Below are 14,880 nucleotides of genomic sequence, written 5' to 3'. Positions count from 1 at the left end.
CCCTTCCGGGAGCCTGTGCAGCCCGCCACTGCTGGGGTCCCGGGATCCAGGGGCGGCTTCCCTGGGAGAACGCACGGCGCGCCTCGGGCTGGTGCAACGTCACGCCGACCTCTGCCGCTGCAGGCTCGCCCCGCACTCCCTGCCCCTCCCTCCCTCCCGGCCTGAGTGAGCCAGAGTCCCCGAAGAGGCTGCTCCTTTAACCCTGTCCTGTCTGAGCGAAGAACAGACGCCCTCCGGCGACCTACACGCAGAGGCGGGGCCAAATCCAAAGCTGAGACCTAGGAGCTGTGAGAACAAAGAAGAGAAAGGGAAACCTCTCCCAGCAGCCTCAGAAGCAGCGGATTAAAGCTCCACAATCAACTTGATGTACCCTGCATCTGTGGAATACATGAATGGACAACAAATCATCCCAAATTGAGGAGCCAGGAGTCAGTGCTGTGCCTCTGAGGTGGGAGAGCCAACTTCAGGACACTGGTCCACAAGAGACCTCCCAGCTCCACATAATATCAAACGGCGAAAATCTTCCAGAGATCTCCATCTCAACACCAGCACCCAGCTTCACTCAACGACCAGCAAGCTACAGTGCTGGACACCCTATGCCAAACAACTAGCAAGACAGGAACACAATGCCACCCATTAGCGGAGAGGCTGCCTAAAATCATAAAAAGTCTGCAGACACCCCAAAACACACCACCAGACGTGGACCTGCCCACCAGAAAGACAAGATCCAGCCTCACCCACCAGAACACAGGCACTAGTCCCCTCCACCAGGAAGCCTACACAACCCACTAAACCAACCTTAGCCACTGGGGACAGACACCAAAAACAACGGGAACTACGAACCTGCAGCCTGCAAAAAGGAGACCCCAAACACAGTAACATAAGCAAAATGAGAAGACAGAAAAACACACAGCAGGAGAAGGAGCAAGATAAAAACCCACCAGACCTAACACATGAAGAGGTAATAGGCAGTCTACCTGAAAAGCAATTCAGAATAATGATGGTAAAGATGATCCAAGATTCTATTTCCCAGATCCAAAATCTTGGAAATAGAATAGACAAAATGCAAGAAACAGTTAACAAGGACCTAGAAGAACTAAAGATAAATCAAGCATCGATTAAAAACACAATAAATGAAATAAAAAATACTCTAGATGGGATCAATAGCAGAATAACTGAGGCAGAAGAACGGATAAGTGAGGTGGAAGATAAAATAGTGGAAATAACTGCTGCAGAGCAAAATAAAGAAAAAAGAATGAAAAGAACAGAGGACAGTCTCAGAGACCTCTGGGACAACATTAAACGCACCAACATTCGAATTATAGGGGTTCCAGAAGAAGAAGAGAAAAAGAAAGGGACTGAGAAAATATTTGAAGAGATTATAGTTGAAAACTTCCCTAATATGGGAAAGGAAATAGTTAATCAAGTCCAGGAAGCACAGAGAGTCCCATACAGAATAAATCCAAGGAGAAATACGCCAGACACATATAAATCAAACTGTCAAAAATTAAACACAAAGAAATCATATTAAAAGCAGCAAGGCAAAAACAACAAATAACACACAAGGGAATCCCCATCAGGATAACAGCTGATCTCTCAGCAGAAACTCTACAAGCCAGAAGGGAGTGGCAGGACATAATTAAAGTGATGAAGGAGAAAAACCTGCAACCAAGATTACTCTACCCAGCAAGGATCTCATTCAGATTTAATGGAGAAATTAAAATCTTTACAGACAAGCAAAAGCTGAGAGAGTTCAGCACCACCAAACCAGCTTTACAACAAATGCTAAAGGAACTTCTCTAGGCAAGAAACACAACAGAAGGAAAAGACCTACAATAACGAACCCAAAACAATTAAGAAAATGGGAATAGGAACATACATATCGATAATTAACTTAAATGTAAATGGACTAAATGCTCCCACTAAAAGACACAGATTGGCTGAATGGATACAAAAACAAGACCCATATATATGCTGTCTACAAGAGACCCACTTCAGACCTAGAGACACATACAGACTGAAAGTAAGGGGATGGAAAAAGATATTCCATGCAAATGGAAACCAAAAGAAAGCTGGAGTAGCAATTCTCATATCAGACAAAATAGACTTTAAACTAAAGACTACTAGAAGAGACAAAGAAGGACACTACATAATGATCAAGGGATCGATCCAAGAAGAAGATATAACAATTGTAAATATTTATGCACCCAACATAGGAGCACCTCAATACATAAGGCAAATACTAACAGCCATAAAAGGAGAAATCGACAGTAACATAATCATAGTAGGGGACTTTAACACCCCACTTTCACCAATGGACAGATCATCCAAAATGAAAATAAATAAGGAAACACAAGCTTTAAATCATACATTAAACAAGATGGACTTAATTGATATTTATAGGACATTCCATCCAAAAACAACAGAATACACATTTTTCTCAAGTGCTCATGGAACATTCTCCAGGATAGATCATATCTTGGGTCACAAATCAAGCCTTGGTAAATTTAAGAAAATTGAAATTGTATCAAGTATCTTTTCCGACCACAATGCTATGAGACTAGATATCAATTACAGGAAAAGATCTGTAAAAAATACAAACACATGGAGGCTAAAAAATACACTACTTAATAACAAAGTGATCACTGAAGAAATCAAAGAGGAAATTAAAAAATACCTAGAAACAAATGACAATGGAGACACGACGACCCAAAACCTATGGGATGCAGCAAAAGCAGTTCTAAGAGGGAAGTTTATAGCAATACAATCCCACCTTAAGAAACAGGAAACATCTCGAATAAACAACCTAACCTTGCACCTAAAGCAATTAGAGAAAGAAGAACAAAAACATCCCAAAGTTAGCAGAAGGAAAGAAATCATAAAAATCAGATCAGAAATAAATGAAAAAGAAATGAAGGAAACGATAGCAAAGATCAATAAAACTAAAAGCTGGTTCTTTGAGAAGATAAAAAAAATTGATAAACTATTAGCCAGACTCATCAAGAAAAAAAGGGAGAAGACTCAAATCAATAGAATTAGAAATGAAAAAGGAGAAGTAACAACTGACACTGCAGAAATACAAAAGATCATGAGAGATTACTACAAGCAACTCTATGCCAATAAAATGGACAACCTGGAAGAAATGGACACATTCTTAGAAATGCACAACCTGCCAAGACTGAATCAGGAAGAAATAGAAAATATGAACAGACCAATCACAAGCACTGAAATTGAAACTGTGATAAAAAATCTTCCAACAAACAAAAGCCCAGGACCAGATTGCTTCACAGGTGAATTCTATCAAGCATTTAGAGAAGAGCTAACACCTATCCTTCTCAAACTCTTCCAAAATATAGCAGAGGGAGGAACACTCCCAAACTCATTCTACGAGGCCACCATCACCTTGATACCAAAACCAGACAAGGATGTCACAAAGAAAGAAAACTACAGGCCAATATCACCGATGAACATAGATGCAAAAATCCTCAACAAAATACTAGCAAACAGAATCCAACAGCACATTAAAAGGATCATACACCATGATCAAGTGGGGTTTATTCCAGGAATGCAAGGATTCTTCAATATACGCAAATCAATCAACGTGATACACCATATTAACAAATTGAAGGAGAAAAACCATATGATCATCTCAATAGATGCAGAGAAAGCTTTCGACAAAATTCAACACCCATTTATGATAAAAACCCTGCAGAAAGTAGGCATAAAGGGAACTTTCCTCAACATAATAAAGGCCATATATGACAAACCCACAGCCAGCATCGTCCTCAATGGTGAAAAACTGAAACCATTTCCACTAAGATCAGGAACAAGACAAGGCTGCCCACTCTCACCACTCTTATTCAACCTAGTTTTGGAAGTTTTAGCCACAGCAATCAGAGAAGAAAAGGAAATAAAAGGAATCCAAATCGGAAAAGAAGAAGTAAAGCTGTCACTGTTTGCAGATGACATGATACTATACATAGAGAATCCTAAAGATGCTACCAGAAAACTAATAGAGCTAATCAATGAATTTGGTAAAGTTGCAGGATACAAAATTAATGCACAGAAATCTCTGGCATTCCTATATACTAATGATGAAAAATCTGAAAGTGAAATCAAGAAAACACTCCCATTTACCATTGCAACAAAAAGAATAAAATATCTAGGAATAAACCTACCTAAGGAGACAAAAGACCTGTATGCAGAAAATTATAAGACACTGATGAAAGAAATTAAAGATGATACAAATAGATGGAGAGATGTACCATGTTCTTGGATTGGAAGAATCAACATTGTGAAAATGACTCTACTACCCAAAGCAATCTACAGATTCAATGCAATCCCTATCAAACTACCACTGGCATTTTTCACAGACCTAGAGCAAAAAATTTCACAATTTGTATGGAAACACAAAAGACCCCGAATAGCCAAAGCAATCTTGAGAACGAAAAATGGAGCTGGAGGAATCAGGCTCCCTGACTTTAGACTATACTACAAAGCCACAGCAATCAAGACAGTATGGTACTGGCACAAAAACAGAAAGATAGATCAATGGAACAGGATAGAAAGCCCAGAGATAAACCCACGGACATATGGTCACCTTATCTTTGATAAAGGAGGCAGGAATGTACAGTGGAGAAAGGACAGTCTCTTCAATAAGTGGTGCTGGGAAAACTGGATAGGGACATGTAAAAGTATGAGATTAGATCACTCCCTAACACCATACAAAAAAATAAGCTCAAAATGGATTAAAGACCTAAATGTAAGGCCAGACACTATCAAACTCTTAGAGGAAAACATAGGCAGAACACTCTATGACATAAATCACAGCAAGATCCTTTTTGACCCACCTCCTAGAGAAATGGAAATAAAGACAAAAATAAACACATGGGACCTAATGAAACTTCAAAGCTTTTGCACAGCAAAGGAAACCATAAATAAGACCAAAAGACAACCCTCAGAATGGGAGAAAATATTTGTAAATGAAGCAACTGACAAAGGATTAATCTCCAAAATTTATAAGCAGCTCATGCAGCTCAATAACAAAAAAACAAACAACCCAATCCAAAAATGGGCAGAAGACCTAAATAGACATTTCTCCACAGAAGATATACAGACTGCCAACAAACACATGAAAGGATGCTCAACATCTTTGCTCATTAGAGAAATGCAAATCAAAACTACAATGAGATATCATCTCACACCAGTCAGAATGGCCATCATCAAAAAATCTAGAAACAGTAAATGCTGGAGAGGGTGTGGAAAAAAAGGAACACTCTTGCACTGCTGGTGGGAATGTGAATTGGTACAGCCGCTATGGAGAACGGTATGGAGGTTCCTTAAAAAACTACAAATAGAACTACCATATGACCCAGCAATCCCACTACTGGGCATATACCCTGAGAAAACCATAATTCAAGAAGAGACATGTACCAAAATGTTCATAGCAGCCCTATTTACAATAGCCCGGAGATGGAAACAACCTAAGTGTCCATCATCAGATGAATGGGTAAAGAAGATGTGGCACATATATACAATGGAATATTACTCAGCCATAAAAATAAATGAAATTGAGCTATTTGTAATGAGGTGGATGGACCTAGAGTCTGTCATACAGAGTGAAGTAAGTCAGAAAGAGAAAGACAAATACTGTATGCTGGCACATATATATGGAATTTAAGAAAAAAAAATGTCATGAAGAACCTAGGGGTAAGACAGGAATAAAGACACAGACCTACTAGAGAATGGACTTGAGGATATGGGGAGGGGGAAGGGTAAGCTGTGACAAAGTGAAAGAGCGGCATGGACATATATACACTACCAAACGTAAGGTAGATAGCTAGTGGGAAGCAGCCGCATAGCACAGGGAGATCAGCTCGGTGCTTTGTGACCGCCTGGAGGGGTGGGATAGGGAGGGTGGGAGGGAGACGCAAAAGGGAGGGAATATGGGAACATATGTATGTGTATAACTGATTAAATTTGTTATAAAGCAAAAAAAAAAAAAAAGACTTAACTGTCAGGAAATAGAAGCTCTACCACTTGAAAACTGAAACACATTGGCTGGTTATTCAGTAAGAACTGAGGGCATGTCTAGCTCCTAACATAAGACACAAACATTATTCCTTCCCTCCGTCCAACTCTGGCTGGTTGTTTGCATGTGGTTTTTTTTTTTTTTCTGAATTATGATATAATTAATTGCCTTCATCCCCTAAAAACCCATACTATGTTCCCTTTATCAATACTTTTGGAGGTTAAATCATTAAAAGCAAATCTTTAATGCCAGGCTCCTCATGGAGACTGCTGCTTAGGGTGATTTCAAAATCAACATGTATTTTCTAGATTATATATAAAGTAGTAAAGGTCATGGTTTGAATAATGTGAATAGCATTAATAATTCATAAATCTACAACATGAAACACATCTTCCTATATGGCTATAAGGTCACCAATCTAAAAAACTAGTAAATTGTGTTTATTATTTCATTTTCAACCTAATGGTTTGTTTATTAAAGTGATGCTTTATTCAATAGTAATTCTAACTACATCAAAAATTTTAATTAAAAAAAGGCCACTGTTAGTCTCAGCAACTAAGAATAATTTTACACATGCAACTTATAATGAGGATGGTATTCAGCAGGTAAGAATAAGTGTTGGGGCTTCCCTGGTAGCACAGTGGTTAAGAATCCTGCAGGGGACAGTGGTTCGAGCCCTGGTCCGGGCAGATCCCACATGCCGCGGAGCAACTAAGCCCATGTGCCACAACTACTGAGCCTGCATGCTAGAGCCCACAAGCCACAGCTACCGAGCCCGCGTGCTACAACTACTAAAGCCCGCGCACCTAGAGCCCGTGCTCTGCAACAATAGAAGCCACTGCGATGAGAAGCCCATGCACCACAACAGAGTAGCCCCCATTCGCTGCAACTAGAGAAAGCCCACGTGCAGCAACAAAGACCCAATGCAGCCAAAAATAAATAAATAAAATAAATAAATTTATATTAAAAAAAAGAAGTGTTAACACAGGCATTCTGTTTTCCTGCTAAATGTCAATGAAATCCATCTTTGCTACAAGAATGTTTCTTTCTTTTACATTTTCCTCTAAAATACTGTAAGCTCATAAAAAGAGAGAAAATAAGTAAATATCGTAACTCAAATCAAGACTATACCACTTTCATAAATACAGCAAAGGAAGAGTGACCACTATAAAAAGATTTCTAAACAGTAATTCTTCCACACTGTCTTTGGCATAAAATAAGCATGCTGGTAGGGAAAGGTAAGTCCTAGCCGTACCATTTATGAAAAGCCACAACTAATAGCCATGTTAAGCTCTTTTCATGTATTCACTCATTTGTTCCTCACAATAAGCTCATAGAGCACCTTTTCTGTATTTTTTCAAACATTTACTTTTTTTTTTTTTTTTTTTTTTTTGTGGTACCCGGGCCTCTCACTGTTGTGGCCTCTCCCGTTGCGGAGCACAGGCTCCGGACGCGCAGGCTCAGTGGCCATGGCCCACCGGCGCAGCCACTCCGCGGCATGTGGGATCTTCCCGGACCGGGGCACGAATCCGTGTCCCCTGCATCGGCAGGCGGACTCTCAACCACTGTGCCACCAGGGAAGCCCAAACATATACATTTTTAACATTGACACATTTAATCTAGAAAACATAGCAGCAGTTCAAAACATGTGGCAGACAATTTTCAGAGCAACAAACTGGAAATCCCACCGAATTATCTGAAACCATCACGATCTATTGCCTAGTGTAGAATAATGTTCCCATGAAAGAATTATTTATGTATACCCTGAGTGTTTACAATGTTAAGATGAACTGATACTGCTTTTATTGCAATCACTCCACAACCTCTCAGCAGGCTACATTAAAAAAGATAAATTGGGCTTCCCTGGTGGCGCAGTGGTTGAGAGTCCGCCTGCCGATGCAGGGGGCACGGGTTCGTGCCCCGATCCCGGAAGATCCCACATGCCGCGGAGCGGCTGGGCCCGCGAGCCATGGCCGCGGAGCCTGTGTGTCCGGAGCCTGTGCTCCACAACGGGAGAGGCCACAGCAGTGAGAGGCCCGCGTACAGCAAAAAAAAAAAATAATAAAAAAAAATAAATAAATAAAAAAGATAAATTAAAAAAAAATTTAGCTGGATGACAGCAGCTTTAACTAAAAGAGCAAAGAAATTGGCAGCAGACTCCCTACAACACCCTAAGGGCCCTACCTGTGTTCTGCAAAGGAAGGGAAAGATGTTTGGTGTCCTTGAAGTCACCCAGGCTCTAACCTGCACAGGACAGAGGTTGAGTATCCATATGGTGACTGATGAGCTGATAGAAAACCATGAGGCCTGGCATCCTCTTCTAAGAGCCTCCTGTGGCAGTGACAAAATTGAATGCCAACTAGAAATGCCTACATTCTGATAGTTTTCTCTTTCAACATATGTCCCCATGAATCCAACTGGAAAGCAGATGTCTAAGCTTGATAGCTCTACACTGAGAAAGGAAAGAGCTTATCATCCACTGACTGAAATTCACAGGGGATAGAATATTGCCAAGAATCGGTACGCAGTCAGGATTAAGCAGAATGAACCAGGGGAGCTGTCAGCAGTTAGGAACTCTACCAACTGCTATCCAAAAATTAAAAGGAATTTTGCTCCTTAGCATGTGATTTATTTGGAAGAGGCTTTTAGTGCTAAGTTCTGAATGAAGCCAAGAAACACTTTACTGAAATGATCCATTTTAGTGCTGAGTTCAGTTCAAGAAGCAAAGCAGATTTCAGTAAGCTTTCAGGCAAACTCATCAAAGCAATACCTGCTTTACCATATACTCTGCGTCTGGTTCAGACGGAATAACATCACTCTCAACTAATGGTTAGGAAATAGTGACAGAAAAAACTCTCTTTTAATTCTCTATCCACAGAAGAGAATACCTCTCTGGTAAGTTCCATGTTTAAGAAAAGCTACTTTAAAAGAACTGGTGGCGCAGTGGTTGAGAGTCCGCCTGCCCATGCAGGGGACGCGGGTTCGTGCCCCTGTCCGGGAAGATCCCACATGCCGCGGAGTGGCTGGGCCCGTGAGCCATGGCCACTGAGCCTGCGCGTCCGGAGCCTGTGCTCCGCAACGGGAGAGGCCACAACAGTGAGAGGCCCGTGTACCGCAAAAACAAACAAACAGACAAAAAACACTTGAGAGCCCATCTTGGGTAAATCAACCCACCAAAGAACGTTAAAGGCAGATTAATGATGCTATCCCAATAAACACAGTTCAAAATTAAGAAGCCTGATAACACTAACTGACAGTTCTTTTGGAAAATTACTTTTTTATTTAAGTTTTTAAAAATAAATTTCTCACTATTTTCATCCTTCCTATAGCAAAACAGCAGCATTTGTTCACCCTTCCCAGGAAAATATGTCCTCCATAGGAGGACAAATGCCTGCAGCTATCACCCACCTCCCTTCTCCAGTGCCTTCCCAGCCACCAAGCAAGTCTGCAGCTCAGTCACACCAGGAGGCACTACAGGGTTTTAGTAAAAGCTATGGTCAGTTCAGTATATTAAAAAGAAATTGACAAGCTACGAAAAAGCTCAGGCATGTATGGGCCAAAGGTAACAAGAGAGGATACCCTTTGGATATTGGGTCCAAATGATAGAATCATGGGTGTAAACAGTTTTAAAGTTGTTTAATAAGAAATAACTTTAACAGTAATTATGCTAGTAGGTTTGGTCAGTTGTCTTTATAAAATGCAGCCTGAGAGTTACTGCTTTCTTGGGTCCACCACCATCATGTGCCAAAATAAGTCATAGTGATCTGGCTGCAGCCACCTAAGAACTACATCTGAAGACTGAAGTATTTACACCACTGAAGACAAGAGAGAATTCCATAGCAAAATGTGGCCCAGCTCATCTTTAAACAAAGCAATGGAAATGAGGAAAAATGATCCGCAGCAATGAAAGAATTTGCAAAGTCTCTTTAAAGTAAGATCGTAGTCCATACCTACTTCCAGAGGGTGGTTTGTGTTCTTAAGGTGGATTCATCACTGAGCTTTACACTTACATTAAGAGATTTTAAAGTAGGGGAGGGGATTTATTAATATGAACCCACAAACTTGACTTTTAACTGTTGGAGATATTTTCTGTGCAGATCTCTTAGTTTACTCCACCCCTCTTTCATTTGGTCATTTCATTTTTTTAAAGCAGTAACTGAGTGAGATTGAAAACAGCCCATCTGAGATCAGTCAACCAGAAAGGTGTGTAAAATGGTGGGGGGATAACCCAATTATATTCATCAGTAATTCAGGCTTTCAACACAGATTTTTTCCTGTCACCTGAAAATCTCATTTCACTAACTTACTAAGCTTCTTTCAAAGCTTACATGAGGCTGTTCATAATGATCTGAAACACATTTGCCCTACTCAGAGGAATCTACAAAGCATTTCTTACTTTAGGGAAAAAGAATACAATGCAAGGTCTACAGAAGTAAAGCATTAAAATGATACTTGAAAGATCAGTGACTCATTCCACCAGTGAAGGTCAAAATATTTACATGCTTCCTTAAGTCCTCTGAATTTAATTATCTAACAGTTTCACTTTAGTGCCAACCTGTTCTCTAATCCTAAACCTGTCTTAGTTTCTTGATTTGCATGCCTCCGTGCAAGGTATACAAGAAAAACTTTTAAGACACACTGACGTGAAAAATATAACTGCTGTCTTACCCACAAAGGTAGGAAACGAGCCCATTTTAAGTAAAAATATCATGATCATCATCCAGCTAAGTTCCATGAGGGCAGAGCTCTGTTTACTTCACTGCCATATATTCCCAGCACCCAAAACATTACTTGGCACATAGGAGGCATTCAGTAAATACTGACAAATGAATGACTCATGACAGATGCTGCAGAGCAAGAGAAGAGGAAAAGAGCAAGAATTTATTGAGCCAAGAACTGTCTTCAACACCAGTCATAATCACTGTCATTTAAATGTGAAATCAATCAAGTCTATATATGAAAAATGACTACATATAGTTACAGATATAGGTATGAGTTACAAGGATAAGAGTTCAGGTAGAATTCACTGAGTTTTCTAAGGTGAAAGGGAAAATGTGTCCATGCGTGAATGAACTGGATATAATGAAGAGGGTAGGGAGAAGGAAGGTTTACATACAAAACATTTCTCATTGCACATGGAACAACTGAGTAAAAGGTGGTATCAACTGAAATTTCATCTGATTCCAGAGTGTACACCCTAAGTCCTAAGTTCTTCATCGCACTTGCTACCCACAAGCCAATCACTAAGTCACACAGAAAAACAGGAAACTAAATAAATGACTTGCAGTAGGATTTTGGAATTCTCCTGTGTTTGGTAACTACAGAAAATGTTTTACCTGATAGTATTTAGTCGTTTTTTGACAGCCTAATGCCATGCATGCAGTGTAAATACATACTAGCAAATAGTTTCGAAGTTCAAGGAAAAAAAAAAAATCTCACACAAACTCATCCCTTGCCTGCATACTGCAGGTTCACCAGTTTCAGGATACATCCTGGTGTTTAGAAACTCACACAGGAATAATAATATTCATAATACTAAGCTACTACTAATGATGCTGTGGGCTGCCACACTGAATAGCCACTGTGTACCAGGCACCTATTTACATGTTTATTATGCAGGCTATAGCTCTGAGTCCTGACAAGCAATCTGAGAGTAAGGTGTCATGATTAGTTCCGCCTTTTGGAGATGAGAAAACTGAGGCTCACAGAGATAAAATAACTTGTCTAGGATCAAGTAAGTGAAGGAGCCATGATTTAAACACTGTCTGCAGAGACCTTCAGAACTAAGATAACATTGCCTCTTTGAACTTTTCTTTACCTGATCACCTTCTGACAAAAGGACACACACAGTTTTTAAAAATAATTTTTATACTAATCAAATTTATAGTCAAATATATGACACCTTTCCTTTCCAAAGAAGGAAAATACATGACAACTTTCCTCTCCAAGGAAGGATAATGGTCTTTCTTGCCCACAAACATGTTAACTTACTAAGACCCCGACCCAGTTCCAGTTGTCCTATGTACTGCTCTCCAGGCATAATTCTTTCTAAAACAGGCTGGTGCTCAGAGTTTAAAAAAAAAAAAAAGCATGTCATTTAATTCAATGTATTAGCACCAACACCCTATATCGCAGCAAGTCAGAAGGTGCCTCATTTGTTGACCCGAGGATAGCTGCAAGAATCTTCTACCCCCGAGAGTTCAACAGGGAGGCCAGCTCCACAGAGCATGAAACAAGTGTCCTGCCTCCTTCCCAAAGCCAAGTCCTCACCCGGGAAGCTGGACTTCAGAGCATAACAAACAGGCAAAAGCAAAGGATTAGGGGTCAAACAGCCTGAGTTCCAATCCTGATCTTACCACTTACTAACTAGGCAAATGTTTTAAATGACCATTTAACTTCTTCCTTTTCCACCTGATAATGCAAACTCTAAGATTTACCCTAAATGAAAGTTGTGATGGTTGCATGGGAAATGCCAGCCCACCTCCTGGTACATAGCAGATGGATCACAGATAGAAAGTTTTCTTCCCCTCCTGAAAGACCTTCTTCACTGGAGTGCTGGAGCTGACTCACACTGGCTTGCTAGAGATGACTATTAAATTTTCAGAAATTTTGCAGGCCAGTTATTAAATACAGCCATTGTTGAAAATTAAATTATATAACTATAATAAATCATATGTATGTAAATATATTGTATATATTTATATTAATATATAATATATATCTTAAAATAAATTATATAAACTTAAATCGTGCTAAAAACAAAGGTAATAAGTACTCAAGGCTCATCACTTCCTAATTAGCTTCCTTCATTTTACTGTTATCTATGCTCTTGAGGTTACTACGTCTATTGTCCATTGAGCAGTGGAAACGCTTCATGATGGTGAGCTATGGCACACCTCTCCCAACTCCACGTTCAGCAATGTCACATTTGTAGCTTCAAATCAGCCATGGTGGCTTCCCTGGTGGTGCAGTGGTTGAGAGTCCGCCTACTGATGCAGGGGACACGGGCTCGTGTCCCGGTCCGGGAAGATCCCACATGCCGCGGAGCGGCTGGGCCCGTGAGCCATGGCCGCTGAGCCTGCGCGTCCGGAGCCTGTGCTCCGCAACGGGAGAGGCCACAACGGTGAGAGGCCCGCGTACCGCAAAACAAAACAAAACAAAAAAAAACCAAATCAGCCATGGTAAGAGTATTTGCATGGAAACTGGCCAACACCAGTCAGGATTTACTTTCTCTGGAGAGCCAGTTATTGAGCATTTACCAGTGCACCACTGGTATTCACACTTCATCTTATTCCCTTCTGCTCCTGCACCTTCCATCTCTACTCTCTACAAGTTATCTACCTACATACACACACCCATTCAATTTAAAATAAAAATGAAAACAAAACCCTAACAGCCCTGGAGCTAACATCCTTTGTCCCATTCCTTCATTACCAAATTTACTGAAAATATTCTATTTATGCTTAATTCCAATACTTTCTTACCACCTACTCATTCATTTATTCATTTCACAAATATTCGAGCAACTACTCTGAGCCAGACACTATGAAAAGACCTGGGGATACAAATGTGATCAGAAGCCGACATGGTCCCTGCCCTGATGGAACTCAGTCACACTGCAGCCTGACTTCTGTCCTTCCTTGAAAGTCTACAATGTGCGATTAATTCTTGTTTTTTCTCCTCCTCTGCCTTTCTTAAAAAAATTTACAATTTCCCCAAATATTCTGTCTTCTTTTCCTTCATGCCGTGTTACAGAAAAAGTCAAGGTGTCCTCAAGGTTTTGACTCTTTATCTCTCTGCTTTCTTGCTCAGGAATTTCAAGCATCACTGTGATTTTATCCTTTCCCAAACTGATTTTTCCTCTAGCCTTTCCATCTCAGTAACTGAGACCACCACGCACCCAACTATTGAAGCCAGAAACGCAAACATCTTTGTTTCCCGCCTTTCCCTCACCCCTTCACCCCAAACATCAGCAAGTCCTGTTACATGTATATCCAAAACTTATCCCAAATCCACCATATCCCTCCACCTCAGTCTCTGTCAGCCTCGGCCAAGACCCTTTCTTTTCCCCTCAGTCTCTATGAAAGTCTCCCTGCTTTACTCTTACCTTTAATCATCCACTACAAGAAGCCTGAGTGAACATTCTTCTTTTTTTTTTTTTCCGTACGCGGGCCTCTCACTGTTGTGGCCTCTCCCATTGCAGAGCACAGGCTCCGGACGCGCAGGCTCAGCGGCCATGGCTCACGGGCCCAGCCGCTCCGCGGCATGTGGGATCTTCCCAGACCGGGGCACGAACCCGCGTCCCCTGCATCGGCAGGAGGACTCTCAACCACTGCGCCACCAGGGAAGCCCTGAACATTCTTAATATAACCATTTCCCTCCACATTAAACAAACAACGACAACAATAACAAATAGAACCCTCCAAAGTCTCCCCTTTCCACTCAGAATAAAATCCAAGCTCACTTCCATGGCCAACACACCCTTCCCCATCTGGGCCTGCCCACCCCCTGAGCTCGCCCCTTCCAAGCCCCAGTTGCTCGTTTCCCCAAGTCTGGAACCCTGGGCCCAGATCTGAGCAGGGCCAGCTCCTCCACTCATCCATGAGGATTCTGTGGGCCTTCCCTGACCAACCAACATGAAGTTGCTCCAGCCAGGCCCACCCACCACTCTCCACCACACTGTTCATTCTTTGTTGGTTATTTAGTGTGTGTCCTCCTCTACTGGAAGGGAAGCTACACAGGCACAAGGACCCTGTCTTCCTTATTCACCAGGACATCCCTGGTGCCTGGAACATGCCAGGCACGTGGTAGACACTCAATAGATCTTTGTTGATGAATGAATAAATGGA

The 14,880-nt window shown here is 41.1% G+C and overlaps 1 protein-coding gene across 3 annotated transcripts in view; it reads right to left on the bottom strand.

Annotated features, from left to right (window-relative positions):
* TMTC1 (transmembrane O-mannosyltransferase targeting cadherins 1) overlaps nt 1-14,880 on the bottom strand; it is a 290,711-nt gene that overhangs the window by 233,053 nt on the left and 42,778 nt on the right. The gene's annotated exons all lie outside the window — the stretch shown is intronic.

The sequence above is a fragment of the Mesoplodon mirus genome (assembly GCF_964341445.2).
Source record: "Mesoplodon mirus genome assembly, chromosome: 11".
Taxonomy (NCBI): Eukaryota; Metazoa; Chordata; class Mammalia; order Artiodactyla; family Ziphiidae; genus Mesoplodon; species Mesoplodon mirus.
This window is presented reverse-complemented; position numbering and strand designations above follow the sequence as displayed.